This window comes from Macaca fascicularis, chromosome 13 (assembly GCF_037993035.2).
Source record: "Macaca fascicularis isolate 582-1 chromosome 13, T2T-MFA8v1.1".
Lineage (NCBI taxonomy): Eukaryota > Metazoa > Chordata > Mammalia > Primates > Cercopithecidae > Macaca > Macaca fascicularis.
In genome coordinates this window covers 111,678,003-111,703,400 of record NC_088387.1, presented here as the reverse complement: position 1 = coordinate 111,703,400, position 25,398 = coordinate 111,678,003, and the positions used below count along the sequence as shown (strand labels likewise).

At 53.7% G+C, this 25,398-nt stretch overlaps 1 protein-coding gene across 5 annotated transcripts in view; it reads left to right on the top strand.

Annotated features, from left to right (window-relative positions):
- HPCAL1 (hippocalcin like 1) overlaps positions 1–25,398 on the top strand; it is a 123,561-nt gene that overhangs the window by 80,504 nt on the left and 17,659 nt on the right. For 4 of the 5 annotated variants that reach the window (XM_045369801.3, XM_045369800.3, XM_045369802.2 and 1 more), the window contains exon 2: positions 13,747–13,826. The exons of the other annotated variant lie outside the window; for it this stretch is intronic. The gene's annotated coding sequence lies outside the window, so the exon portion shown is untranslated. The remainder of the gene's footprint in view (positions 1–13,746; positions 13,827–25,398) is intronic. 5 annotated transcript variants of the gene reach the window in all.

Sequence of the window (25,398 nt, the reverse complement as noted above, 5' to 3'; positions counted from 1 at the left end):
CTCCTTCCTGTTTAAGAACAGGAGAGGAGTGGTGGCTCACTTGTGTACCACTTTCCAGGGCAGGGGTGTACAGGACGCCCTGCAGCACCTTTGACTCCTCTGGGAATGAGGCGTGGTTTAATCCGCACACCCCTTACCACTAGAGTCTGCAACTAGTCAAAAGGTGAATCTGGCCGGGCCGCGGTGGCTCATGCCTGTCATCCCAGCACTTTGGGAGGCTGAGGCAGGAGGATCACTTGAGCACAGGAGTTCCTGACCAGCCTGGGCAATGCAGTAAGACCTTGTCTCTACAAAAAGTAAACAAAATTAGCCTGGCATGGTGTCATGTGCCAGTGGTCCCAGCTACTCAGGAGGCTGAGGTAGGAGGATCACTTGAGCCCAAGAGGTCGAGGCTGCAGTGAGCCAAGATTGTGCCACTATGCTCCAGCCTGGGTGACAGACTGAGACCCACCCCCCTTTTTTTTGAGACCGCATCTTGCTGTGTCGCCCAGGCTGGAGTGCAGTGGCGCTATCTCGGCTCACTGCAACCTCCACCTCCCAAGTTCAAGCAATTCTCGTGCCTCAGCCTGTGAACTAGCTGGGATTATAGGCACCCGCCACCACACCCAGCTAATTTTCGTATTTTTAGTAGAGACTAGGTTTCACTATGTTGGCCAGGCTGGTCTCAAACTCCTGGCCTCAAGTGATCTGCCCACTTCGGCCTGCCGAAGTGCTGGGATTACAAGTGTGAGCCACCACGCCCAGACCTGAGTGAGACCCTTTCTGGAAAAAAAAAAAAAAGAAAGGTAAATCTAAGGGGTGACCAATAGGGGAATATATTTGTCGAGTCTCCTCACCTCAGCACTGTTGACATTTGGAGCAGCATAATTCTTTGGTGTGTGCGGGGAGGTGGGGGCTGTCCTGTGCATTGTGGGGCGTTTAGCAGTATCCTTGGCCCTACCCGTAAGATGCTAGTAGGCGAGTCCCTTCGACTCCTCAGTTGTAATAACCAAAAATGTCTCCAGACATTGCCAAATGTCCCCAGGGAAAATCGCTCTGGTTGAAGTCACTAAATTATATGCATATACATATAATTACACATGCATACACACATGTACACACACACACACACACACACACCTTTTGCTGGTGGCTCTGGATTGGCAAGCTTGCTCCATGCCAAGAATCAGCATCCTAATACTTGCCCCACCCTTTAAAATAAACTTCCCAATCCTAAGCAGACAACAGAACAACCCCAGACCTCCGCCCTCAGGGTGGGGACAAGGCTGGGGAGGTGGCAGCCTGGCCGGAAGGTCATTTCTTTCTTCAGTCATATCAGATAAGCCGCTTCCCCTCTCTAGGAGTGGGATGGGGGCTGCCAGTGGTGTTCTTGCAAAATTCCCCTTGTGGGAGCAGAGGGGTGGAGGGAGAGAACCCCTCCGCACATCCCCGTGCGATGAGTGTCCGGAGGGAAGGGTTTTGGGCACCTACCCGGGGGAGAGAGGGGAGCCCAGGCTCTGGTATCCCTTTGCTCACACTCACTACTGTCCTCCACAAACTGCCATGCTTGCTTGGTGCCAGGTGCTGTGCTGGGCACTGGGGCAAGGCCCCCTCCCCCGTGGGGCTACAGATGCTAATCTGCAAATCCCAGAAAAGTGAAATCTCAGTGGCAGAGTGGGATGAAGGGGAGGTGCTCCGTGCTATAAAAGCCAGCGGCCGGGAGTTTCAGGGGCTTCCCTAGGGAGGGACCCTGAGCTGGGGTCTGAAGGAAGAGCAGTTCACTGGGGAGTTAGGGAGTGTTCTAGGCAGAGCAAACAGCGCAGTGGCAGCCAGGGCTGGCACTTTTAAAGAAAAGTCTCAAGACTTCTCTTTCTGATTGTAAAGTGAGCTGAGCAGACTGAAATCAAAGATGGGAAAATAAAGATAGAGGCGACAGGTCAGGTGCGGTGGCTCATGCCTGTAATCCTAACACTGGGAGGCCGAGGAGGGCGCATCATGAGGTCGAGATCAAGACCACCCTGGCCAACATGGTGAAACCCCGTCTCTACTAAAAATACAAAAATTAGCTGGGCATAGTGGCGCGCACCTGTAATCCCAGCTACTTGGGAGGTTGAGGCAGGAGAATCGATTGAACCTGGCAGGTGAAGGTTGCAGTGAGCCGAGATCGCGCCACTGCACTCCAGCCTAGTGATAGAGCAAGACTCCATCTCAAAAAAAAAAAAGATAGAGGTGACAGGAAGACCCCACTGTGAGTGACCTCCGCTGAGTGCACATGTGCGTGAGCAGCTGTGCGGTGGTCCTTGCTGTCTTCCCATCAGCCCCTCCCAGACCCTGGGCCTGGAGAGAGTGAGAATCTGACCTAAGGCCGCCCAGTGGTGTGAGGCTGGCCTGCTGTGCTTACATCCCTGGGGGACTCTAGGACCCCAGTGCTTCCTACTGGTGACTTCAGCTCCCGGTCACTTGTCGGGAATGCAGTGTCCAGGGCTGAACCCCCGGAGGCTGTGTGGGACAGGGTCCAGGAACCTGCATTCTAGCAAGCACCTGCTCCAGGCTTGCTTCCCTGGCAGGGAGGCTTAGTGATCCAAGTTCCTGGGTGCGGACACTTGCTGCTTCTCTCCGAGGCCGGGCTGGGCTCTGATTTTTTCATCCAATGTGCTGGGCTGATTTCACTTGCGGATGCAGAATGAGAAGCTGTAGAGGAGATCAAGGCGAGCCGTCTACATGGGTGATGGCAGAACCTGGTGTTTGCTTGGCTGAGTGGTGTCACTAATAGGATTTGCCGAGCCTTTTGGATGTTTGTGGCGCGACGGCTGCTGTGGGAACCCAGAGGCTGCTCATTTGTGGGGAATGAATAATTTATTTCTGTTTTCAGATGACTTATTCCTTCACCATAGACACTGCAGCCGAGCTCCCGCATGTTCTGTAGGCTCCTGATTAAGTGGTTTCAGCAGGAGAATGTGGCTTAATCCCCCACTGCCCTGGATGCCTGGTTCCAAGCTGCTGATTCGTCGGCCTCGTGTCAGGGGTGCCCAGAGCCTCTCCACTCTGGGGGCTTTTCCTCCTGCTCTGCCTGTTTGGGAAGCCTGGCCACTGAGCACGTGCTGGCCGTGGGTTTTAGAGTGGTCTGGCAATTAGGATATTAATGTCGATAACACAGCAGGACTTGCATGCAACAAGCTGAGCCACATAACGTCACAGTCGCTCTTGAACGTCTCAGACTTTCACATGGGCCAGCCACTCCCCAACCTAGGTTGCTCCCTCACCTCCTCAGGGCCTCCCTGATGTCAGTTTCAATACATGCCTTCCATCCTGCCCGGGCCACCATGTTGATCCTCTGCGTCCATTGCTCAAGAGCCCACCATGGCTCCCTGTTGCCAAATGCAGCCTGAATTCAGTATTCAAAGCCCTCTGTGAATGGGCTTGGTCCTTCCTCCCCGGCCTCTCTTGCATGGCTCCATGCTCTGAGCTGCCTACTCACTGACTCATTCATTTAATGTTTATTCTTTTGTTGTTTCAGCACTGAGTGGGTCTGTGAAATCATTTACGTGTTTATTGAGAGTCTGCCCGGGCAGGGGCTTTTTATTGAGAGTCTGCCCGGGCAGGGCCGGGGCTTTGATGTGAGGAGCAAGACCCTGCCCCAGGTTACAGGTAGGCCCTCCCAGGTGGCCCAGGGCTCTGGGAGTGAGGGGGCGGGGGAGGGCTGTGAGATGGCAGCGTGGGAGAGTCTCAGGATTTTTGGCGTCTTTAATCTGCCCACTGGGTGAGATTGAGGCCTCAGGTGGGTGTCAGGGGCTTCGAATGCCAAACCACAAAGGTCTGCAGGCTGGGGGAGCTGCAAGAGGTTATTGTCAGTGACGAGGGCATTGGAGAATGGTGGAGGAGACCACATTGCAGATGGCCAGCTGGAGCACCGCCCCCCACCCCCGGCCAGTCCCGCTGCCTGGACCCCTTCCACCTCCACAGACCCACTCAGGCCCCACCCTCCCCTTGCACTGCCTTGCACGGCATTGCTTAATTTCACTGCAATGACTCACTGGGGCTGCTTTCTTCACTCCCTTATTGCTCTTTGGGTGAGGTTTGGTCTCTGGCCTCCCTAGAAGGCAGAGCGCAGCGCCCAGGGAGTGGCCAGTGGGAGAAGCGGGGCTTGCAGGCCAGGCGGGCCCCAGTGTGGTTCCTGGTGCAGTGCTGGTGGCTGTGTCGCCCGGGGCAAGTGGCTCGGAGCCTGTTTCCCATCTGCAGAGGGGGGGATGGTCTGTACCTGTCCAGCACCCATGAGGAGCAGGTGGGACAGGGTGTGGCCATCAAGGGCTCCTGAGGGGGACCTGTAAATGCCACATTCAGCCTTCTGTGTTAAGGACCATAACTCCAAAGAGTGGCCCTGTGTGAATCCACCGCCTTGTGCCAGCCTCACGGCCTCCTCAGAAAGGGCATGGAGGAGCAGTGGGATGCCCACGGTACCGTGGAGGAAGCAGTCCCGCAGAGGAAGCAGTCCTGGAGGAGGGGTGACTGGCCCAGGGCCACGCGGTGGCGTATTGGAGTCTGGCTCCAGCCTGCTGTGGGGCACATCCACGTGGAGAGGCGCTCAGTGTATCCCCCACCCTGTCACCCCCACAGCATTCCTGGTGCTCTGGGTACCTGCTGTTTCTGAGCCATCTAGGTGGGCATAGAGACAACCTCACCAGGGACAGTGTGGCCCCATGCTGGTAAGCAGGCGATACTGACCCTGGTTCCAAACTATGTTCCTGTCAGTCATTCATCTTGCTCTTCTGGTATCATTATGAACACAACTTTAGAAAGTTTAACAGTGGTACTCCGAGAGGCTTGGGCCCCGACTCATGTGACACTGACCAACAGCTGAAAGGTGACTTGTGGTCTGAACACCTGCAAGGGACACTTCTTCCGATGCCTGAATCTGTGCATCTCTGCCCAGCAAATGACAGCACCTGGAGTGGTAGCTGGCCATGCCTGGCCCTGGGAGCGTAAGTAAGACCATGCTTCTCAGGGCCTGTTTGCTCAACCACACAATGGAAGGGTTGGGGAAGATGGATGTTTTTTTTTTTCTTTCTTTCTTTTCTCCTTCTTTGCAGTTGACCATTTTTCTTGCCAGTGAAATCACAGGTGGAGGTCTATGTGTTTGGCAGGTGAATGGCCATGCAGGGGTAGAGGGAGGCCTGGATGCTTTTCTCTTCCCTGCACTCGCAGGACCCCCATGGGACCCTCGGCCCCCAGAGGACAATCGGAGGCTTCTGGCCTAGGGTTCTAAGGTCTCCTGCGTAGGTCAGAGGCTCGTTGTCTGGCTGAGAGAGAGCAGGCAGTCGGTGTGTCTGAGGGCAGGAGGCTCCCCAAATAGAAAAGGCTGGATTGGGAGTGGATTTATTCTTCCCACCTCCCTGGGGCCATCGGCATTTCCCCTATGACTGCCTCACTGTTCCTGATGTTGGCAAAGATTTGTTTTATCTTCCTCCTTCCAGAACAGGAGGTGCCTCAGCAGCTCTGACACTGCCTGAGAAGAAGGTCAGTGGCGTCTGGGAGCCATGGTGAGGGTGGCAGTGGCTGGGCTCGGGAGGTTCCAGAATTCTGTTAGTGAGCATCGAGCTGTTTTATTTTCCTTCATGCTTATGGAAGGTCATGAGTGAACAAACAAGTTTCAGTCTCAAGACAACACGGCATGTTTAGAGGCGACCTGCCCCCACCCCACCCCCATCTCTGGGAGAGGACTGTAGGTCTCACGGTCTCCCTTCTGCCTCTACGGCCCCCAGGTCCAGGGACTCCTCCGATTTCTGTCCTGCTGCCTGGTACTTTTGTAGCACTGTCTGGTTTTCAAAGGTCTCCAACAACAATTGTGCTTAAAATAAAATATAAACTCCATCCCCAGTTCCCAAGCCCCACTCCCCGCTGACCTCGTCTGTTACTGGGAAGCCCTGTCTTTGTCACCAGCAGCAGCTGTGAGTACCTCATCGGTGTTTAGGAGTCCAGGTTGCTGCAGCATCTTGGTGTGTACTGTGGACCCGCTGTGTGTGTGCCCCCAGATTACTGTGCTGAGACCCTCACTCCAAGTAGGATGTTCTTACCTCCCAAATTACCTTTGGGAGGTAATTCGGTCATTAGTGCCCTTATAGAAAGAGGACGTGAGCCAGACCTGCCTCTGCTGTCTACCAGGCAAGTATATAACGAGAAGGTGAGGTAGGAGGTGGGACTCGACTCCAGAGGCAGGACTCAGACACCGGACCAAATTGCAGACCAGCTAAAACAGGGCCAGGGTAGCAACAGCCTTCCCTAAGAGGTGCCCACCAGTGTGCCATGTCAGTTTGCCACTGCCATGGCAATACTCGGAAGTTACTGCTCCTTTCTATGGCAATCATCTGATGACCTGGAAATTACCACCCTTTTCCTAGAAATTTCTGCATAATCCATCCCCTAATTTGCATGTAATTAAAAGTGGGAATAAATCTGCAGTGCTGCCTCCAAGCTGCTGCTCTGGGCACACTGCCTGTGGGGTAGCCCTGCCCCGCAGGGAACAGCCCCTCTGCTGCCGCTGTCCACGGCTGCTTCAGTAAAAGTTGCTAACACCACCAGCTCACCCTTGAATTATTTCCTGGGTGAAGCCAAGAACCCTCCTGGGCTAAGTCCCATTTTGGGGCTCACCTGCTCTGCATGATCAGGAGCCATCTGTATACCAGGAAGAGCGCCCTCCCCAGAACCCGACTGTGCTGGCACCTTGATCTTGGACTTCCAGCCCCCAGAACTGTAAGAGGTAAATGTCTGTCATCGAAGCCACCCAGTCTATGGTAATTTGTTACAGCGGCCTGGATGAAGACACAGTATGTAAGTAAGCATTTGTGTCTGGCTTCTTCACTTAACCCTGAGGTTGTGAGATGCATCTGTTGTGTGGGGCATTGAGGTTCATTCTCATTGCTTTATGGGGCTCTGTGGTGACTATACTCCAGTTTCTTTGCCCATGGAATGTGCATGGATGCTTGGATAGTTTCCAGGGTGGGGCTGGGACAAGTTATGCAGCTCTGAGTGTTCCTGCACATGCTTTTGGTGGACACGTGTCCTTCTTTCTGTTGGACATACATGAAGGAGGGGAACTGCTGCTTCACGGGGCACATGTGTGGACACCTTTCGTAAATATGCCAGTGTTTCAAAGTGGTCATAGACAGTAGATTCCTTTTATTACATGACAAAAGCTCAAATGCCCTGGTAGTGGGAGTGGCAGCAGGAGCCTACAGTAAGACATTGCACATTCTCTGGAAGTCAGGGATCCCTGCCAGCCGGTGCCCGGTGCCCCAGGAACCAGGGGTTTGGTGGTGGGCACTAGTCATGACCACTCGTGGCTCAGGTGTTGGGAGCTCTTTCCAGACCTTCACCTGCGTGAAGCTTGCAACCTGGATGGTCTCATGTGGACGTCTTGGCTTCCACCCTGTGCTCTGTGTCTGGTCTCAGACCACAGCCCACCCTGGTGGTCTCTGCAGGACACGTAGGCTCCTCTGTAACTCAGTTTCTTGAATTGAACAATGGAAGAAAATGCCTCTATGAAGAGAGGTCACTGTGCAAAAGTCTGTGTGACAGCATTCTCGGAGCAACTGTGCTTATCACCTGGGGGCCACAGTGGAACTAGTCATCTGAAAACCACAGTCACCTCTGAAATAGTCATAATCCCAAACCATCCATCTTTGACTTCAGACCCCATTATAATTTTTTCTCCCTAAGGGACTTTGCTTTGTAATTATGTTGGATTTCAGAATATATTAAAATAATTTGTCATCTCTTGAGCACACATTTGCCTGCTGTGAGCAAGCAGGAGAGGCCATTTCCGATTCTCTGCAGGTCCCAGTGAGCACGTGAAGCCTGCGCCTGGGCAAGAGGTTGGGTACTGGGAGGAAGAAGCTTTTCCAGCACCTTTTCCCAAAGACCAGCCAGCGAGGGAAATGGGCGCCGAACCTCCCCCCCGCCCCGCTCCAGGACTGGGCCAAGAGGGAGGGACTGACCCCAGAAATGGCCCCGGAACCATAACCTGCTTACACTGTGACTGTAATGCCCAGGGTGGCAGCCTGGGCTGTTTCTGGAGTTGAGCTGAGAGTTCCTCCAGTGGAAACTCCTTACAGAACATGAATATTCCTGAGGGCCTGGGGTCCGGCACCACCTTCAGTGGACTGGATCACCTTCTTGAAGGCAGAGAGATCTTAAGAGCTTATGTGTGACTGCCTACTCGATGCCCAGCACTCATCTGCGTGAACCCCAGTGGGCCACGGCCTTCTCAAAGATGGGGACCCTGTCCCTGTACCCAGCACACATGGTGGGCACTCGGCCTGGGTTTGCAGTGCCTGCTGGGGAGTTCTCCAAGGCAGTTTTATAGCTCAGCTTCAGCACCTTCCTTGGGGCCCAGTCCTGGATTTGAGGCTGCCAGGGGGGTTTGTGGTCAGCTGAGTTGGTACCTGTCCATCCCTTCGTCTCTGTAAGGGGTGACAAGCACTAAGACCTGTTATGTCCCCTGGCTTGCAAGACCTGAAAGCTCTACACGCTGTCCCCTCGCTCTTGTGACTCTGCTCTTTGCTCTCCTGTCTGCTGGCATAGAGGAGTAGGAGGATATTGACTTAGATTCCTTTTTATGTATTTATTTTTTAAAAAATCAGCTTTGTGGAAATGTAATTCACACACCCTACCATTTACCCATTTAAAGTATACAATGTAAAGTATAAATTTAGTGATTTTTAGTATATTCTCATGTATGTGCAGCTATCACCACAGTCAACTTCAGAGTGCTTTCATCACTCCACAGGGAAATCTGTGCCCTTTACCGGCTAACCCCTCTTTCCCCATCCCCTCTTCCGCCAGCCCCAAGAAACTACGAATCTACTTTCTGTCTCTGTCCTGGACATTTTATATAGATGGAATCATACCACATTTGTCCTTTTGTGTCTGGCGTCTTTCATTATATTTTTGGGGTTTTGTTGTTGTTTCTTAAGATATGGTCTCAATCTATCCCTCGGGCGGGAGTGCAGTGGCATGACCATAGCTCACTGCAGCCTTGAACTCCTGGGCTCAAGTGATCCTTCTGCCTCAGCCTCCTGAGTAGCTGGGACTACACACATGCACCACCATGCCTACTTTATTTATTTAGTTAGTAGCGATGAGGTCTCACTATGTTGCCCAAGCTGGTCTCACAGTGCTGGGCTCAAGCGATCCTCCCACCTTGGCCTCCCTTAGGGCTGGGGTTGCAGGTGTGAGCCACCACACCTGGCCAAGAATTGGTATTCCTTAACTGTTCGTAGAATTCAGTAGTGAAGTTATTTGGCCAGGGCTTTTCTTTGTAGATAGTGTTTTGATTACTAATTCAATCTCTTCACTTGTTCTAAGTATTTCAAATTGTCTCTTTCTTGAGACGGTTCTGGTAGTTCATGTCTTTCTACTTGGCTTAGATTTTGCAGGCCTCTCCCTGCTCTTTCAGTCACAGTTGACATTTATTGAGTTATTTCTATGTAGCAAGCTTTTGTTGTGCATTAGCTCATTTAGTCTTTACAAAAACTTGATGAGCTAGGTAGTACTATTGTCATCTCCATTTTACAGATGGGGAAGTGGATGCAGGGAGAGGTGAGATAACAGGTCAAGGTCACACTGCTAGGAAATAGGAAATAATTCATTCAGGTTTTGATTCCAGACAGTCCAGCCATGCAGCCCCTGGCCTTGCCGCCTCCCAGCCTTTCTCCAGAGACTCTGAGAGGGGCCTAAGGCCTGACATGAACAAAGGGCTGGGGGAGGTGGGGTCGGAAGGGCCCCAGGAAAAGTGTGTGTAAAGGGCTCTGACTCCCAGTTGGGGAGTTCGGATGTCCCCTCGGGGCTTTCATCTTCTAACCTCTCTCCCAAGCGCTCAGCCAAAGGGCAGCACAGAGCACCCTACCCTAGGGTGCCGCACCCCAGCTGGCAGGAATTTGGAGCAGTAGATCTGTGCCCAGCAGGTCTGTATGAATCACCCAGGCCTCTGCATTTTGCTTTTCTAGAGGAAGAGGCATGGCAATTTGTAAGACAATCACTAGACGGAAATCGGGAGCAACCAGACATAACTCAACATAATTATTTCTGCATAATGACTTCTGCTACTTGATTCTGTCTCGAGCAATGACTGTAATCTCTATCTGTCACTGGGAAGCTGGTGGCCAGGGAGCCCCTGTGGCTTAGAGATAGAGCCAGGAGGAAATTTGCAATTCGAGTTAATGGAGTGTTCCCAAGCAGCCTGGGAGCCAGTGCCTTCGAGGTCTCTGGAATAGCAGACCCCCCCTCCTGCTAGGAAGCCTGGTGTCAGAGCTGGCTGGGCCTCCTCTGCGGAGTCCAACCCACCCACTTTGTGGCAGATGGGGAAATTGGAAATGGCAGAGGTCACAGGATGTGCCCAAGGCACAGGCCAACCTGGAACTAGCACTTCTTCTCCACCCTCCCACCATCCAGCATTTCCCCATCAGCTGGCCTGGCTGTCAGTGGGACAGAGGGAAGATACCTCTGTGGAGCCGGTCACTGAGAGTGCTGGCCAGGCAGGGCCGCCCCCAGGAGGCTGGAGACAGTGGGGACTTTGCAGCCAGATAGTGAAGGACCTCAGTGTGGTGACTGGGTGTGCTTGCTGAGCGTGCGGGCAGATTTGCGCTCACCTGCTCCAGCCGGGGGCATGCAGAGGCCCCTCCTTCCCCAGGAGGGTGCTTACTCACTGCATTGCATGGCCTCTTAAAAGTCCCCGTTAGGCCGGGCATGGTGGCTCACACCTGTAATCCCAGTACTTAGGGAGGCCAAGGCAGGCAGATGGCTTGAGCCCAGGAATTTGAGACCAGCCTGGAAAATGTAGTAAGATTTCATCTCTACTAAAAATGAAAAAAAAAAAAAAAATAGATTGGGGTGCACCTGTAGTCCCAGTTACTTGGGAGGCTGAGGCTGGAGGATTGCTTGAGCCTGGGAGGTTGAGGCTGCAGTGAGCTTTGATTGTGCCCTCCAGCCTGGGTGACAACCCTGTGTCCCGAAAAACAAATAAACGGAAAAAAAAAACCTTTTAATTAACCAGAGCAGCTGAAAAGAACAGAGCATGGGTTTGGGGATTTGTGTTTTGGGTACCCCACCCCCCACTTAGCCGAGTGTGACCTAGGCTGGTGTCCTGGAGTCTTTCTTTCTCCATAAACGGTTGAAAATGAGCTCTTTGCCGCGGCCGGTCGGAGGAGGATGATGCAATGAGGAACTGGTACATTCTGCCGCTGGCTCCATTACTGGATTTCTCCTCATGGAGAGCCCTTGACCCTGTTCAGGTCTTGATTTCTCTGAGTGTCAGAGCAGAGCGCACGGAGCTGCTGGATAAATTGGCTGAGATCATCGATTTGAAAACGCCATGGGAAAATACGGGGCAAGGCGGAGAGCACAGAGGAGCTTTAGGGCAGTGAGCCCGCGCTATGTGATACTGTAGTGGTGGGTACGCATTGGTACACGTTTGTCAAAGCCCACGGAGTGGCCCACACCAAGAGTGAACCCTAACGTGAGCTGTGGACCTAGGAGGTGATGATGGTCAATGCAGGTCCCTCAGTTGCAAAAAATGACTCACTCTGGCAGGGGATGTGGATTGTGGAAAAGGCTGTGGCCGCGAGTGGTGCAAAGGGTATATGGGAACTTTCTGCTCAATATTTTGGGAAGACCAAAAAATTAAAATCTTTTATTTTATTTTATGTTTTTGAGACAACATTTCACTCTGTCACCCAGGCTGGAGTGCAGTGGTATGATCTCGGCTCACTGCAACCTCTGCCTTCCAGGCCCAGGTGATCTTCCAACCTCAGCCTCCCATGTAGCTGGGACTACAGGCGTGCACCACCACATGCGCTAATTTTTTGTATTTTTAGTAGAGATGGCATTTCGTGATGTTGCCCAGGGTGGTCTCGAACTCCTGGAGTCAAGCAATCCATCTGCCTCAGCTTCCCAGAGTGCTGGGATTACAGGCGTGAACCATGGAGTCCAGCCTAAAATCTATCTTTAAAACACACACACACATGTACACACACACACAACTATCTTAAAAGCATAGTGACCTTGCAGTGAGAATTTCTGGTGGGAAGATGCATGACTTTGTCAGGTCTTGAATTCTAGCAGTGAGTTTACATTCCATAATTGGCCTACAAAATTCTATGTTTGGGAAATGGTAGAAATTTAACTCTAAGCAAGATACACCCTATTTCCAATCACATGTGATGCATCTTGGGGGCATTCATTTGTCAACCATTATTTATTGAGCACCTGCTGCGTCCAGGCTCTGCATGCACAGACATGAAACGGACGATTTCCTGACCTTGTGGGGCTCACAGTCAGTGGGGTGGGTTGGTGGGAGGTAGAAGGAGGGGAGAGGTGCCGCGCCCCCATTACGCAGGAGTGAGGGGAGCCCCGCTGGCACGCAGCACTGTGCTGAGGCTGGGTGTTCTAGGGTGAACAAGCCACTTGGTCTAGTGGGTGTTTGTAAAGCGGGATCATTGCTATGAGGGAGAGAACCTTGTATTGGGAGAAAGTAATTAGGGAGTGTGCGGTAGATACGGAAGAGAAATGGGCTGTCAGGTGAAGCGACTGTCGGGATTCCATCCTGGCTCTGCCCCTTAGAAGACACATGATCTTGCAGGTAATTAGCTCCTATAAGCCTCCATTTTTCCCCATCTCCCAGTGCTGCTGTGTGGATTACATTGGATAATGAGTACAAATGCATAGACAGCCTTTAGCAAGGAGCCTGGTTGTATGGAGCTGTCGGCAAATGCATGGACAGCCTTTAGCAAGGAGCCTGGTTGTATGGAGCTGTTGGCAAATGCATGGACAGCCTTTAGCAAGGAGCCTGGTTGTATGGAGCCGTCGGCCTCCACACTGTTAATACACATAGGTACCAGAGGCTGCAGGTTCACAGAGGAGGGTCACCAATCCGTGCCTGGGGAGCAGGCAGAGAAGAGGGAGGTGGGCCCGTCCTGAGTTCATGCTACATGAAGAGTGCTTGGAACGCTTGTGCCAGAGCTGGCGGTGAGGGTTGAGGGTGGGAGAGGCTGGGCACCTGGACACTGGCAGTGCAAATTTTCCTTCTCAGTCTCTGGGTGGTTTTGTGAGCTTCTGGCTGAATGTCAGGTGACGCATCCTCACCTTTTCCTGAGCACCTAGTGTGTGCCCTGCGCCGGGCCTAGGAGGCATGCTGGGGGCAATATGGGCCTCAAAGAGGAGGTTGGGTGATGAGGGGCCAACCTAGATATGCCAGTCAAGAAACCGTGGAGGCTAGAGGGATCCTGAAGAGGGCAGGGCACAGCAGTGGGTGCCAGGCCTGGGTGTGCATGATTCCACTGAACCCTCGTAACGGCCCTGGGTGCAGGGTACAGAGTGCTGGGTGAGGACGGAGGCTGTGCATCTGTGATGGCCCCAAGTGACAATGCTGTTGGGATTCGAATGAGTTTGTAGACCACAGAGGTCCCAGCCATGCTTAGTTTCCATGCCAGTTTTGTAGTAACTGGCGACCTCACTCGAAGGTTGGCCAGCATCTCACCTTGGGGCTTCTGTCAGTGTTGTCGTAGGCTTCTCTCCCGCTGGGGTACAGTGGCCTTGAGCATGTGCCCCTGCCCACGGCGGCTGGCGGAGGCCGGGAGCCAGGGGTTTCTGTATTTAGCATGGCACTTGCAAAAGCTGTGATCCCCCAGCAGGCACCACAGAAGCAACCAGAGGGAGGGGCACGGGCTCCGGGCCGGGTCATCACAGCCCATGTGACCTGTCGCTCTTCTCTTCCAGGGGCATGGTCTAGCGGCCCAGTCAGGACACACTCCCCAGAGGTTCTGACCCACTCCCTCTCGGACTCCTCCTGGTCTCTGGTAAGTCACTCCCGGAGGCCGACTGGTCCGGGGCGGGCGAGGACTGAGGATGGAAGTGGGTGACTCCTGCTGTGCCATGGGGTCCTGCCCATGTGTGGGGACTGGACCCAGCTCAGCAGAAAGAGCAGGGAAGACTGAGCATGGGGGGCAGCCCACCTAGCACCCCTAAGACAGGTCAGGAAACTGCGGCTCAGAGATGCAGAGAACCACCCCCACGCCCCGAGGCCCCACAGCCATCTCGGCTCTCGCCCTAAACTGGCCAGGTCTTTCTGGGCAAATCGCGTGAGCTTCGGTGCTTCTGTTTGGGGATTTGTGGGGGGAATGAGGGGCCCAGAACTTTGAGAAGGACGTGTGGATGAGGGCAAAGTAGGGCGCTGTCATAGTGTCTGGGTGTCATGACCCTGGTCGTCCTGCCAGCTCCGAAGACAGGAAGTCCTGACCGACCGTGTCCCGGGGCTGCCCGCAGGTCTGGAGAGCCCGCCAGCCGTGCTGTGGGGCTGCTCTCCGGCGTTGAGGGTTTGGTTTTGTTTGCAAGCGACGAACCAGGTGTGCGATGCTGGAGAGTGTGTGATTCTCGCTGTGCCTCTTCACAGCCCCTTCCAATCTCGTGCATAGGAAGGTTGATAAAAATGCCCTCTCCAGGGTCAATGCAAGATCAGACCTGGAGTGAAGTGTCCCCATGGTATCTGGTCTGGCAGAACCTGGCTGCCCACAGCTCCTCCTCTCTCTCCCTCCTCCCTGTCATGGTCTTATGACTATTATGGTGACTCTTGTCACTCGACACCCTGCCCCACCTGCTCCCACGTACTGCGAGCATCAGTTGGGGCCATGGATGTGGCAAGGGTCAGCTGTCATAGGCTCCCGGGGGGACACCTGGGGGAGGGACGTTTGGGGACAGAGCCCCATCTGGCCATGCCCAGCCCATGAGAGCCCTCATCACCGACTTGCATCTGGTGAGTTTGGCAGGGTCCTGTATAAAGACTGAAGTCCTCCAAGTCCTCATACAAAGTCGCTTTCCAAAAGTCTGGAATTTTCTTGGCCCTAGATGCGGGAGATGCTCTTTATAATTTTCATTTTCCCACTCAGAAGGAACCACCTTTGAATGCTCAGCCAGGCTAAAATTTGGACCCGAAACCTGTTAAAGCGTCACTATCTTAATTTCAGTTGTCGTGAGGGGGTTCTGGGCTGTGTGAGGGGTGGAGGGCAGGTGCCAGTGGCGGGTTCCATCTGTGGCACTGGTAGATGTGAGTCCCTCAGTCGGTCAGGCCCAGGGCCCAGGGTCCAGGGCCCAGGGCAGAGCCCGGGCATGGCTGCTTTCCCACTGGGCACCAATGCACTCACGTGGTGTTTCCAGGACCAAGTGAGCTCCCCACCCTCTGCCCGTCCCTGCCCTGCCCTCAGATCTGCATCCCATGTGTGGGGTGGGTTTTCCTGCCTTCCTCTTCCTGAGGGAGGGGATTCTCCTTCCGCCTTCTCCTTGCCAGAGTGGCTGCTGGGTTGAGAGGAGACTTCCAGGCTGGGGCCTCAGCCTCAGGGTGCCGGTTAGCCAGTGGTTAGCTGAGAAAAAAGTATTTTTCTCAGAAGAAAATAGACACAACCGCATGTGAAGGGGCCGCTTCCACCCATTCATTCTCCAGCCACCAGCCTTACTGGAGCTGGAAAGTGGGGGAACATCTGGGTCCGTGCTACCTGGATGTCACCTGCATACAAGTGTCCTGGCCCGAGGCCACTGTCAGCACAGCTGCACAGGGGAGGCGCCTGGCCCGGCAGGTCGTGTTGAGGCTGATACCCGTGTCAAGAAGCGGGAGCAGGCGAAGGGATCAGAAGGGGGTGGAGGAGGTGGTCCCAGGTGTCCATTCCCATCCCCAGACCCCTGGGGCATTTCAGTGCATGCACAGCAAATAATATCTCTGCACCGCCACCACCACGAGTTGAAGGACTCTGGGGTCAGAAGGCACTTTCCAGCACATTCACACCATTGGCCGTGGATATTGTGGGTCAGGTGGTGGGCAGTGGAAGGGCCTTCCGCTTCTCTCTGCCCCGGTCCTCGGTCGTGTACAGCAGACCTCTCCCTGGGCAGTGGAGAAGCAGCACATGCATACTAAGGCTCGAGTCTCAGCCTCCCCTACCAGCCTCCCTCTCCACGCCCCCAGACACTCACGCATTCCTTCCCTTGAGGTGGGTTCATGGAGCATGTTCCCTGTGCCAGACAAGCTTCCAGGCTCTGGGCTTCTGATGGAGAATGGGCCAGAGTAAACCTGGCCCCAAGGACTTTGAGCTCCACTCAAAGGGAGACAGACAGTGAACTCAATAAAACAGAAATGAGAGAAAGGGTCAAGCTGGAAAGGGGATAAAGAATGAGTGTCGGTTTTGGACAGAGTGCTTGGGGAAGGCCTTCCTGAGATGGGAGCTGACCAAAGGCCTGCAGGAGGCCAGGGACGGGCGTGCTTCTAGCTAAGGAGCAGCTGGTGCAAAGGGCCTGTGGCAGATGTATACCTGTGGCAAGGAGGGGGTGAGCAGGCAGCTCAGCCAGGTCCTGGTGGGTCACACCTGAGGGGCAGGACGCTGGCAACCCCGACCACTGAGGAAGACCGGTGTGAGCAGCATCTCAGCGCAGCCAGAGTCCCACCATACGGCGGCCCTCTGTGTCCCTTAAATAAGGACGCCTCCTCCCAGGCTTAAGAGACCATTGTTGCTCATAGTGATTTGTGTAGCCAACAGTTCTTCTGGAAGAAGTTAGATGAACAGGGCCATGGAGATTTGGGGCCAGAAGAGCAGAACCCCAGGCTTGCCTCCCCTCCGGTGCTGGCCAGGCTGTGGATCCCAGGCGGGCGTCTCAGAGAGCCATCTGAGCGGCTTTTCTGGAAGTGCCCTCCTAGGCGGACACTGGTCATGAGGCAAGGCAGCGGGGAAGGGACAGTCCTCCTGTGTTGTACGTTGAGTGTTATATTTAGGGTGACTTGGGATGACTTGGCAGTATCACTTCCTGTGGTCGTCCCCTCCAGCCCTCAGCCATGGAGAGCAGATCCTGTCTGACAAGCATTGTGGGCAGACACGTGCCTGCACACACGTACACACACACACACATACACACAGACACACACATTGTGGGCAGGCACAACTTAGCATTCTCATCTGCCCTGGAATCAGTGGAGGGCTGGGGACATTGTCCTGGCCCTTCGGCAGGACCACCAGGTGCCTAGTGGGGGAATCCTGGCCGTCAGCGTCCCCAGAGCATTTGCTCCATGTCAGGCTCTGTGTGAGGGGCTGCATCCAGATCCCACAGGAGCAAGATCAGCCTAGGCTCCCCATCTGGTTGGGAGATGCCAGGCGGAGGTGGAAGGAAGGGCGGCTGACCTGCCCGCTAGTCTGCTCAGCCACATGGGCAGCCAGAGCCGAGGCTGCACAAGGACGCTCCCCTGACCTTGCTGCCTGTTGGCCCCGGGTCTCCAGGCCGGGTCCGAGCCAGCCAGGCTCCTCCCCACCCAGTCACTGGCCTCTCTAGGTGGAGTCCACAGTGATCTTTTCTCCCCTTCCCGAGGCATCCAGCACCACCCCAGGCACAGGACCTGGTGTTTCTGGGACAGCCCAGATTACACATTTTCTCTCAGTTACCCCCTAGAATATTCTTGGACTTCTCAGACCCCATGTGCAAATTTTTAGCTTAGAAGTAATCACTGGGATCATAGACGATGTTTAGCAAATATCTGTTCTTTTGGATGTTCCTCGGCCCCCAGAGGGTCTCTGGGAAACTGGCTCTTTTGCTGAGGCTAGAGACTATCTGGGTTAGAATGTGTCTAATGGGGCTGTCGGAGGATGCACAGACAGTGCCCCGGGGGCTGAAGATCCACTGTTCCGAGGCCGGATCTGCAGAGGATTTGGAGGTTGTTTGGAAGGAGCCCCTAGATCAGCCGGACCTTCTCTCTCCCTCCCTCTTTGACTTCCTTCCTGCCTCTTGTCAAACAATTACTGTGTACTTCCTGTGTTCCAGGCGCTGTGCTAATAATTGGTTATGGGATTATTCCTAGCCACACCCTGGGTAAATGGAACCCAGCTCTCTGTCCTTGGGAAAGGGTCAGGAGAGAACTGGGACCCAGCCGGGAAGCTGGAGGCTTGAGGCTGCTGGTCCATGTTGGAATGCTGCCTCCCTCTGCCATCCAGCACCCAAGCCCAGCGCCAGGCTCAGAGTAGGAACTGAACCTTTGTTGTTATTGTTGTTGTTGTTGTTGTTGTTGTTGTTGTTGTTTGAGACAGTCTCGCTCTGTCACGCAGGCTGGAGTGCACTGGCGCAATCTCGGCTCACTGCAACCTTCCACCTCCCGCGTTCAAGCGATTCTTTGCCTCAGCCTCCCGAGTAGCTGGGATTATAGGCATCCACGACCACGCCTGGCTAATTTTTGTATTTTGAGTAGAGACGGGGTTTCACCATCTTGGCCAGGCTGGTCTTGAACTCCTGACCTCAGGTGATCCGTCCACCTCTGCCCCCCAAAGTGCTGGGATTACAGGCATGAGCCACTGCGCCCGGCCAGGAACTGAACCTTGGTAGGAGAAGGAAAGGAGGAGTTCCTGTCTTGCCTTCCCAACCAGACTGGAAGCGCTCTGAGGGCGTTTTACCCTTCGGTGTCTCCCCAGTGCTTAGCACTGTGGCCTGAACCTAAGAGGTGTTCCGTGAGTGCGTGTTGATTACACTTCGTGTGTATGGGTGAGTGCATTGCCACAACTCTCCCTGCAGAATCTGTGGCCTCTGGTGCTGTGATTTAAAGACTAAAGACAGCAAAGAGTGGCTTTTATGAGCTGCCCCCACTCCTGATTATAAACACAGTGTCTATGAGTCAGATGCCTGGGTGATCATGGATAAGTCACTTGCCAACAGTTAACTCCAGACTGTAGCTGCTGGGGCCACCGAGGGCAGCTGGAACATCACCTTTCCTGTGCCTAGTGTTTCAGCCGGGCTGATGCCATTTTATTAAGAATGACTTACTGTTTTTATTGCTTCCCAGAGGTATTAAACATGAATCAAATAATAAATGTGACGATTCACTGGAGGTTCCCTTCCAAATTTAAGAGAGAATTAAAGAAAAAGTTTTTGACGGGTGTGCTGGTGTGGACACCAGGCAGGCACCTGGGAGCCCTCCCACTTTGAGCTCAGCTGTGGGCAGCAAGGCAGAGGGTGGACCTTGCCCTGCAGACAGAGCCATGCAGACTGTGCAAAACCCCAGGGAGGACACGTGTCTCACAAACACCTCTTCAGTCTAACATTTACAATGGTATTTCTTACAAATGGTTTCCACCCAAGATACCTTACAATGTGGTCAAACCCCATTCATTTGGGACACATGAATTCAACATTTGGAAATAGTTCCTTTGGGGCTCATGAACTGAGAGTTTAGTCATTTCTCAAGCAGGGACCTGGCAGAAATGTAGCTTTTTACCATCTACTAAGACAGGAGTGAGGCAGCTGGGTCTGCTGAACAATGTCCAGGGAGAGGGACACCAGTCCTGGCTCAGTGAGCAGCTCCTCAGGTGCTCTGGAAGCCTCCTCTGGGGAGGGACTCAAAGAAGTTTTCTATTTATGTGTTTTTCTTTATTTTTAAATTTTTTTCTCGAGGATGTTTTTTAGAGCTAGCTCATACCTCAGGGGCCACACTGTCCAACTGCATATTGGACCCTGATGAGGAAAGAGAGCCGTCAGGGTGTGTGACTTAGCCGCCACCACCCAGGCCTCCAGCTCCGTTCTGCAGTTGAAAATGATGCCCTCATAACAAAGAGTTATTTGTGTGTGTGTGTGTGACGGAGTCTTGCTCTGTCACCCAGGCTGGAGTGCAGTGGCGTGATCTTGTCTCGCTGCAACCTCCGCCTCCCGGGTTCAAGTGAGTCTCCTGCCTCAGCCTCCCGAGTAGCTGGGATTACAGGTGCCCACCATCATGCCCAGCTAATTTTTGTATTTTTAGTAGTGACGGAGTTTCACCATGTTGGCCAGGCTGGTCTTGAACTCCTGACCTCAGGTGATCCGTACACCTTAGCCTCCCAAAGTGCTGGGATTACAGACATGAGCCACCAAGTCCGGCCAACAAAGAGTTCTTACCCGTTCATTTCAAACGCCCACTCTTTCCAGTCCTTACCTGATCAAGAATTCAGAGGCAATTTTTCAGGTATTTTTTTGATTCGGACTTTACAAATTTGAACTACCATTCAAGTAATTGGTCTGAATTCCTAGGTTTTGATGGTATTTTTCTCTTCCTTCTCCTGGCTGCCTCTCCTCCCCACACTCTGCATTTGTTAATCTACCCATTTGTTCCATATTCTGTTTGTTCTTTATTGCTCCATAATGTTCTCTATCATTTGTCCATTTATTACCCATGAAGGTACATGGAGAGGTACCAGCCCAGAGGTTTGTAGCAGGGACAACTTTTTTTTGCTGGTGGTTGTCTCCCCAAAAGTTTGGACCTGCGTGTCATTGACACCTGCATACTTTGAAAGCACCCCAGGATGAAGTCTGGGACTGGAACGAGCTCCCACCTCAGCCAGACTCTGGCCTCCTCCCCAGCTATGTCCCCCCGAGCCCTTCTCCAGCCATGCCCTTTTGCCTCCCAGCACACTGTGGATTCCTCCTGGAATGCCCCTCACCCTGTCTGCTGGGTGAGTGTTTTCCCAGCCCCGCAGAGCTTACGTATCAGCCCCCGTGCTCCGGGTAAGTCTGGGACTATCTCCTACATTGTCTGCCAAATCCTGCAGAAAGCCCGGCCTATGCTGGTCAGCAGGATGCTGTGTTCCCTGTTAAACAGACCCAAAGCAGTCAGCAGCCACAGACCTCCCCGGAGATGAGAGAAGGGACCTCGTGCCCTGAGGCAGCCCCCGCCTCACTCCCACGCCCAGCAGGCACTGAGCATCCCCCAGATCCTGGGCCCCTTTGCTGTCCCAGGGCTGGGCTGTTCTTGCATCTTGGACCGAGTGGGCTCTGCCCTGCTGTGGCATGCTGGGCTTCTTCTGTCCTTTTTCTTTATTTTCTCTTTGAAGAACAGGAGTTGGAATTTCGCTCACCCTACCCCAGCTGGATGTGTCTGGGCCACTATGATCCCAGGCTCTCTGCCCGCCTGGGTCTCGGGACCAGGTTTTAATGCCGCTGCTTGGGGTATGCCGAGCGAGAAGGGCCTGCCAGGCAGTGCAGAGATTCCACCGTGCCCAGGCCGCAGCCCCTCCTCCCGCCAGGCTGTGCTCAGTGTCAGGAATCGGCTCCCAAGGTTGCCGTCTTTCTTGTAAAGCTGCGCCAATACCCCAGGCACCTGACTGGTGCTTTCCAACTGGCACTCCTTTTTATAGACTCCGTTTCCCTTTATCCTCACAGCTACTCAGTAGAACCTGCAGGCAGGGACCCTTATTCCCATTTTACAGTCAAGGAAAATGAGGCCCAGAGAAGTTGAGACAGCCAGGACCCTATGGCTGGAGACAAGGCAAGCTGGGCAGAGCCCCCAGCAGGGCCCCTGGGTCTGCGGGCTGCTTCCAGCAGCACCCCTCATATATACACCCCCATCCTGGCTGCAGGCCCCCAAAGCTGGCATTCTGGTGCCATTTTACAGAGGAGCAAACAGGCTGGGTCTGGAGCATTGACACTGGCAACTCTAGCCCAGCCTGGCCTGACTCCAGGACGTGGCTCCGGGACCCTGGAAGAGCTGCCTGTCCCTCCACGGCCCCTCCAGGGGGTGCTGCGTGCGGGCTGCTGGCAGGGCAGGCTGAGGCACTCGACAGCAGACTTGGCCCCATAGTCTCAGTTTTGCCCCTGCTAGGGTGAGACGTGGTTCCCTGGGGAACAGCTGTTGCTCGCCTCCTGGCCCGGAACATCAGGGTGGAATTTGCAGACGGGATTCTGCCATCTGACATGTGGATCTTCCCACCCAGGCATGGGTCAGTGCTTGAGTCATTCTGCAGCTGGCACAAAGAGCCAGGAAGTACGCGCTCCAAGACGCCTGGGGGCTGGCATACCAAATCACCAGGCGTCATCAGCACAGCCAAGCCAGGGTGGGGGCCTCGGGCAGGGAGCAGCGCCCCGCCAGCTCTGGCTGACTACATGAAGGGTCACATCTAGAGAGACTGACGAAGGAGCGTCTAAAGCCTCAGGATCTCCAGCCTGCTGTGCCCTCTTACATTTTCTCCCACAGAGCAGTTAGCTTGCGGTATGCGCCAAGTGCCTGCGAATGGGAAGTTGGGCGATTCACATGGTTGTTTCAACTTTTGAGCTTTTATTGTGTGATTGAACAGTAATAGAATTATTCTCAGTGTTCTATGGAGCGTTGCCGGGTAGTGGGGAGGTGGGCACGCTGAGCCTCTACTGTTTCTCTCCTTCACCCCTCCTTGTTGTCATCAACGTGCGTTCTCCTACAGTCATGCTCCGCACTAATTCCTTCAGTCATTCCTTCCAGCATTACTGAAACTGGAGTCCTTTGTGGCGTGTGGGGACTCGTCGTCGTGCGGGGCTTGAGTGCCACAGGACTCAGTGCTCGCTGCCCCCATTCCCTGGCACACACTGTTTCCTTTGTCTGTCCCACCTGGAGAACTCCTGGAACCTTCAAGCCCTGGCTCAGCCCTCAGCTCTGTCCCATCCCAGCTGACCTCTGTGCCCGGCACCCGAGCTCCTGGGCCCGCATTAAGTCTCTTAATGCCCATCACTGCTGTTTCATGGGCATGTGTGGGGGGAGTCACTTCAAGGAGCCCCAGGAAGGGTCTCTGTGTCTCATCCATCCATGTGTGCCTACACCCAGCATGGAACAGGATTCGGGAACCACTGAGGTGTGGGTGCGGGAACCAGTTCAGAGACCCCACTCCCACTGCATCCTGGTTTCTGGGGTCTGTCACTGAAAGCCCCAAATTCACCTCTTCAAAGCGAGATGCTGGGTGGGGGCAGAGGAAGTCCCAGGCTCTGTGGCCAGTACTCCACACCCAGATTCCCACCGGGCTCGCTCCAGCTTGGCCCTGGCACGGCTCTGCTCCCCGCCTGGCATCCAGCACCCTCCACCGCTGTAGAAACATGGAACTGTCACAGGGACAGACGTACGTGGGTCGGGGGTTGCTTTCAGAAAGTCTGTGGCTTCATTTTGGTCGTGCCTTTGAGCTTCCTTTTCCCGCTGAGTTAGGGTTCTGGATGGAATGGGAGCATTCTCTTGGGCGTTTCTCTTTTCCTGTCTCCGTGCTCTCCCCAGAGGCTCATGTATGTCTGCTTCACGCACCTCCCTTTCTCTGCTGCGGAGGCAGCTCAAAGAGCTCCTCCCCAAAGACTCAAGCTGGAGTGATGTTGGTTCTGTGATGATGCCACACGGGTCCAGAGAATGATCTTGCTGGAGAGTAACAGGAAGTCCCCCATCCTGTCCCCCACCCCCCTGGCTGAGGACCATAGAACTGGGATGTGTTCACCTGGGAAGGAGTTTGGCACCAGTTTGATGAATGGAACCCCCAAGTCTGGCATGCCCCCAAAGCTCTACTCTGCTGCAGCTGTTTCCATGCCAGAAAATGGAGATTTCCAGAATACCCAGTCTGAATGTGCCGTCTGGAGCTTCAAATCTGAGCAGAGCACCTGACCATCCTAACCGCTGACCTTCCTCCAGCCACTCCTAAAACTGGAAGAGTCACAGAATGTTAGAGCAAGAGGGATCCTAGAAAAAGAACCACTCATTCATTCCTTTGTTCATTTGCTCAGGCACTATGCTAGGCCCTTGGAATACACAACCATTCATTCAAACATATTGACTGAATTGTGTGCCAAGCCCTGTTTTGGGCCCTGTGGGGGTACAGTGGTGAACAAAAGGAGGCAGACAGTCAAGAGATTTTGTAAATATAGTGCCAGGTGGCAGGAAATGCTGGGAAAGGGGTCAGGGTGAGGGACCAGAGGGTGAGGGTGGATGCTCTTTGAGGTGGGGCCTTGGAGGAGGTTTCCCCATGACTGTTGAGCAAGGTCATGAACTTGGAGGGAGTGAGCCTGGCAGACATTGAGGGGAAGGAAGAGCAGACAGGTGGAGGGAACTGCAGGTGCGAAGGCCCTGAGGCTGGAACACGCTGAGCAGCTTCTCCAACTGGGACAAATGAAGGATTCTCCTTCCTCCAGGAGCTCCCAGTCTAATGAAGGAAAAAGACAAATAAGTGATGTGTCCAAAGTTGAGTTCATACTAGAAAAATGCTGTTGGAATTCAAAGGGAAGAGCAGTTGTAGGGACTGGGAAAGGCATGCCTGAGGAGTGGCCTTTGCATTAGGCTTTGGTGAATGAGTAGGGGTTGGCTCGGTGGCTGAGGCGAGCGTGCCACACGGGTGAACTCATATCTGCAGAGGCACAAGGAGTGCAGGGACAGCCACCCACACATTCCTCTTTCTGTCACAGTAGCAGTTTCTGCAAGGGAAAGTACATCTCTTGGGGATTCCCTTTTCATTTCTCCACCTCTTCCTTCTCGCCAGCTTAATTTAGGGCATTTCGGCCTTGAGAGGGTGGAAAAGAAGGAGGGATGGGTGGAGGGAGGGGATTTCTATGCCCTGCTGGGTCTCTCTCTCTCTCTCTTCTTGTATGTTATGTTTTTCTTGTAAGGCTTTGAGGAATTGTGAGGAGTTTAAGAGGCTGGGGATGGGTAAGAAGTCAGGAAGGTTTCAGTTGGATTTCTCAACAACAGATCATTGGCCTGGAGCCCATCCAGTGGGCAAAACACCGTGATGCAACAGCTTTCAGGAAGGCCTCCAGAAACGAGCTGTAGGTCAGTGGGTTGGGTGTAGGTGCAGGCACACCCTGGAACTGTCACTCTAGAGGTGTTACTGACCTCCTCTTTCCCCAGAGCTGACTCAGCAGGCTTGGCTCTTCCAGCTCCAAAGAGAAGAGGAACCTCTTCCTTCTGCAGCCCCTCCCCACCAGCCTCACTCCTTAGCTGGGGTCAGACCTGGGGTCCTCATTGCAGCTGGCCTCTGCCAGCGTTCTCAGGCTAGCTCTCTCTGCTGAGAAGAGAACCGTGTGGGACTCACAGGTAACTGTGAAATACGAACACCATGATCTTTCATTCAAGGGCACTAACGAGTGAATAAATAAAGGATACCACAGGATGCTAATGAGCTTGAAGAGTCCCTGTTTGGTGGCCCCAGATCCAGGGTCCCTGGTATCACCCAGTGAATGCTGCTTCTACCCAGCACTGCCCATGGGAAATATAGTAGGAGACACATACCTATGTGATTGTAACTTTTTCTATAGCCACACTGAAAAGTAAAAAAGATGAAATTTGAAACTTGTTTGATTTAACCCATTAGATCCCAAATGGTATCATTTACCATTTCACATGTAATCAAGAAAGAAAAAGGATTAATGAGATATTTTGTCATTTTTTTTCCCACATGAAGTCGTCAAAATCCAGCGTGTATTTTACACTAGGGGCACATATATGAGTTCAGACTGGCGACCGTTTATGTGCTCATTAGCCACGTGGTGACCGTAGTGGACAAAGCAGCCATAGCTTATAGGGGGAGACGCGGAAGCACCTGAGAGGGGCGGGATCTCAGCTCAGACCCTGGGAGCCTGTTCAACAGCGCCCTCTAGTGTCGGCCCAGCCACACT